Below are 5,000 nucleotides of genomic sequence, written 5' to 3'. Positions count from 1 at the left end.
ACTCGCGCTTACTGGGAATTCCTCGTTCATGGGGAACAATTGCAAGCCCCAATCCCTAGCACGAAGGAGGTTCAGCGGGTTACCCCGACCTTTCGGCCTAGGAAGACACGCTGATTCCTTCAGTGTAGCGCGCGTGCGGCCCAGAACATCTAAGGGCATCACAGACCTGTTATTGCTCAATCTCGTGCGGCTAGAAGCCGCCTGTCCCTCTAAGAAGAAAAGTAATCGCTGACAGCACGAAGGATGTCACGCGACTAGTTAGCAGGCTAGAGTCTCGTTCGTTATCGGAATTAACCAGACAAATCGCTCCACCAACTAAGAACGGCCATGCACCACCACCCACCGAATCAAGAAAGAGCTATCAATCTGTCAATCCTTCCGGTGTCCGGGCCTGGTGAGGTTTCCCGTGTTGAGTCAAATTAAGCCGCAGGCTCCACTCCTGGTGGTGCCCTTCCGTCAATTCCTTTAAGTTTCAGCTTTGCAACCATACTTCCCCCGGAACCCAAAAGCTTTGGTTTCCCGGAGGCTGCCCGCCGAGTCATCGGAGGAACTGCGGCGGATCGCTGGCTGGCATCGTTTATGGTTAGAACTAGGGCGGTATCTGATCGCCTTCGAACCTCTAACTTTCGTTCTTGATTAATGAAAACATACTTGGCAAATGCTTTCGCTTCTGTTCGTCTTGCGACGATCCAAGAATTTCACCTCTAACGTCGCAATACGAATGCCCCCGCCTGTCCCTATTAATCATTACCTCGGGTTCCGAAAACCAACAAAATAGAACCGAGGTCCTATTCCATTATTCCATGCACACAGTATTCAGGCGGGCTTGCCTGCTTTAAGCACTCTAATTTGTTCAAAGTAAACGTGCCGGCCCACCGAGACACTCAATAAAGAGCACCCTGGTAGGATTTCAACGGGGTCCGCCTCGGGACGCACGAGCACGCACGAGGCGGTCGCACGCCTTCAGCTCGCCCCACCGGCAGGACGTCCCACGATACATGCCAGTTAAACACCGACGGGCGGTGAACCAACAGCGTGGGACACAAATCCAACTACGAGCTTTTTAACCGCAACAACTTTAATATACGCTATTGGAGCTGGAATTACCGCGGCTGCTGGCACCAGACTTGCCCTCCAATAGATACTCGTTAAAGGATTTAAAGTGTACTCATTCCGATTACGGGGCCTCGGATGAGTCCCGTATCGTTATTTTTCGTCACTACCTCCCCGTGCCGGGAGTGGGTAATTTGCGCGCCTGCTGCCTTCCTTGGATGTGGTAGCCGTTTCTCAGGCTCCCTCTCCGGAATCGAACCCTGATTCCCCGTTACCCGTTACAACCATGGTAGGCGCAGAACCTACCATCGACAGTTGATAAGGCAGACATTTGAAAGATGCGTCGCCGGTACGAGGACCGTGCGATCAGCCCAAAGTTATTCAGAGTCACCAAGGCAAACGGACCGGACGAGCCGACCGATTGGTTTTGATCTAATAAAAGCGTCCCTTCCATCTCTGGTCGGGACTCTGTTTGCATGTATTAGCTCTAGAATTACCACAGTTATCCAAGTAACGTGGGTACGATCTAAGGAACCATAACTGATTTAATGAGCCATTCGCGGTTTCACCTTAATGCGGCTTGTACTGAGACATGCATGGCTTAATCTTTGAGACAAGCATATGACTACTGGCAGGATCAACCAGGGAGCTGCGTCAACTAGAGCTGAGCAGCCGGCCGCCCGGGAGTGTGGTCCCGGGGGCCCGCGCGAACACGCAAGCGTCCGCTCAATCATTCTGCAAACAGGAGGAGGCTGAGCTCCCCTGCACAATACACCTCGAAACCCTCTCAGGTCCCGGCGGCGCGCAGCGCCGTCCCAAGTACTTGGTCGGGTTCGAGAGAGGCGCAATCGCCCGGAGTTAGGCGAGTAGACGCTTTCGGTGCGACCACCCGTGCTCCCAACTGAGCTTGCCGCTGCCGACAGAGGCCCGGGGCGTGCTGTCGTGGCATTGCCGGCGGAGACAACACGCGCCACCTACGGTGACCGGCAGCTCCAACGCCAGCGCACAGAAGGACAAAAGCCCCACTTGGGTGCCGAAGCGAACTCTCCCAGCACAGCGCACGCGCCAACACATCCGCACAGCTGCGATACAAACCACCAGCGAGAACCGCTGGGGCGACCGAGCAGCAGACGGCGTCGCGGCGCCGAGCGCCGGGCGGCGGCGCATCCTCAACGCACACAGTCCTCATCGGACCAGCACACTGAAGATGTCCACCGCGCTTCGCACCGGGCCCGCGAGGACCTACTTTGGCCGCACGGCGCCGCGCGCAGGGTGCGCCGGCGCGCAGCTGCGACGCCTGCCGCGTCCGTCGGCCGGCGCGCCTGCCACTGGCCGCCCCCACCAGCGGCTGTAGCGCGTGCGCCCACGCACCGCGCGGCCAGCACGCCGGGAGGCGCCCCCTCACCGGCCGGGGACGGTCCACCCAGCCACCGCCGCGTATCGCTTCACACCCAGATGCCGTTCAGTTTCGTCGGCATGGTGGGTATCGCTGGAACAACCGGTTAGTACCTCAACCTATCGTCGCCATCACCGATTCACCCCTAGCGAGAACAACCGCACCACAACAGGTTACCATTTGTTCATTTGCGTAACTTCACCAGAAAACGCAGGCGTCCATCGCCATTTGCAACTTCAACGATTATTGCATGCCTGTGTCAGGTGTCACGCCACACTACGTCTGCCCACATACACGCAACAAAATGTGCACGCCTAGACAATACGTGGAAGGTGGCCCCCGTACGTATGCGATGTCCATTGCTCGAACGACTGTCAACCGGCCTCTGTAGCATGTCGCAGATATGGAACGCGGTGCACCATGCCATCAGGTGTGTGAGGAGAGACGACTAGGTCCGAATACATCAACAGACAGCTCATGCTGATCGCCATCCACGGCGTCCGTTCCTCCACACCGTCTCTATGGCGTACCACACTGCAATCAGCTCTCATAGGGAGACGACACGTAGCTGCGTGCACAATATTTGCACTGTATGGTCCGCCGTTTTTGGGCGCAGTCGTTGTGCGGTCACACATGTGCCACGATGTATCATTCAGTACATAAGGACGAATGTGCAGTACAGATTGTGGTTCACGCGTACGACATCAGCGGACAGTTGACACAGGCCGCACCACAACGTAGCCTGAGTACGTCGCATGCGAAGGGCATTGAACATGCAAACTTCTCACCAACCAGCTTGCGAAGGCAGGGGCAAGGTGGGGACGTGGGGAGGGGCGGCATGTACGTCCTGCTGCCATCCACATTACAGTGTAACAGCAGGAGCATGTGGAAAGTGAGCAAGACTTGCAAGGTGTTTAACATGAAGCGATACACAGGGGTGCGGCAGTGCGAGTAGCGAACTATATTGCGAGGGTTGCGGGTGGGCCAACACTACAGTAATTGAACGAGTCGTATAACAATTACAGAGCAGGTTTAGGCGACAACGTGGGTTACGTTAAGGCGACAACATGGGTTAGGTTAAGCACAACATGGGTTAGGTTAAGGCACAACATGGGTTAGGTTAAGGCACAACATGGGTTAGGTTAAGGCACAACATGGGTTAGGTTAAGGCACAACATGGGTTAGGTTAAGGCACAACATGGGTTAGGTTAAGGCACAACATGGGTTAGGTTAAGGCACAACATGGGTTAGGTTGAGGCACAACATGGGTTAGGTTAAGGCACAACATGGGGTAGGTTGAGGCACAACATGGGTTTAGGTTGAGGCACAACATGGGTTAGGTTGAGGCACAAACATGGGTTAGGTTAAGGTACAACATGGGTTAGGGTAAGGTACAACATGGGTTAGGTTAAGGTACAACATGGGTTAGGTTAAGGTACAACATGGGTTAGGTTAGGTACAACATGGGTTAGGTTAAGGTACAACATAGGTTAGGTTAAGGTACAACATAGGTTAGGTTAAGGTACAACATAGGTTAGGTTAAGGTACAACATAGGTTAGGTTAAGGTACAACATAGGTTAGGTTAAGGTACAACATAGTTAGGTTAAGGTACAACATAGGTTAGGTTAGGTTAGGTTAGGTTACACGTTGTTGTACGGAAAGGTGTAGGGGGGGGGGGGCGGGGGCGGCAGGTTCGTTGATAGTGATTATAGTAAGTGACTGCTTGTGACATGATCAGATTTGTCACGTCAGGATGCACCTTTGGCTTATTAGAGGCGGCGCTCCAATTCTATGCTTGTGTGAGACCTGGTGTCTTTGACTCATGTCATTGTTTGTGCGCTGTGACAGGAGGTACTATTGTGATGTTGGGTGCACCGTTGTATAGGACATGTGTGGGTGGTTGGTGCCTGGTCTGCGCAATGGTGGATGTCGAAAGGCTGGGATATTGTATTTTCCGCACGGACCTCCTGGTCTGGTTGTGATAGTGTGGATTGTGTAAGTGGCGGAGAAGATGCACTGGATGTTGTTCCATGCTGGTGCTTACATATTGTATGTGCGCCTGTTAGAAGCAGAGAGTGGTGCGTGATCAGAGTGTCTGGCTGACGTGTGGTTCCATTTTGGGCAGACTCTTTCAGCATGTATACGGACAGTTGTGTATCTTTGCTGTAGTTTGATGGCTCTGCATTGTATTACTAATCAGCGCCGTGTGTACGGGTAATCTGGTTCCAGTCCAAAATGTTCCATCTGTGTACATTAGTGACAAGACTCCCCCCATGCAGTGGGGCTCGGTCTGTTAAACTCTTCCGACGTAATATATTTGCCCACGTTTTTGCGACTGCGAGTGCGAGTGTGCAACGCGCATGGGACCGACATGCTGATGGCTCGGTATCGGACGCCGTACAGTGAGCAACGCGATCGCGTCTCTCGCTCGTAAGTGGTACAGGTCGCGGCTCATGGTATACGGACAGCGGGAATGTCGCATATTGGAAATAACTCTTCATGAAACGCAAGTTATAGGGGTGGATTGCACTTTACGAGTGCGGGAAACGT

General features: G+C 53.7%; 1 non-coding gene across 1 annotated transcript in view; it reads right to left on the bottom strand.

Annotated features, from left to right (window-relative positions):
- LOC124731257 overlaps nucleotides 1-1,701 on the bottom strand; it is a 1,909-nt gene extending 208 nt beyond the window's left edge. The window contains exon 1 of the ribosomal RNA XR_007008226.1: nucleotides 1-1,701. This exon is cut by the window's left edge and continues 208 nt beyond it. This is a non-coding gene — a ribosomal RNA (small subunit ribosomal RNA).
- Nucleotides 1,702-5,000: the final 3,299 nt, after the last annotated feature.

The sequence above is a fragment of the Schistocerca piceifrons genome, unplaced genomic scaffold (genome assembly GCF_021461385.2).
Source record: "Schistocerca piceifrons isolate TAMUIC-IGC-003096 unplaced genomic scaffold, iqSchPice1.1 HiC_scaffold_1277, whole genome shotgun sequence".
NCBI lineage: Eukaryota > Metazoa > Arthropoda > Insecta > Orthoptera > Acrididae > Schistocerca > Schistocerca piceifrons.
The sequence above is the reverse complement of the archived record's forward strand: the minus strand, read 5'-3'. Positions and strand labels throughout refer to the sequence as shown.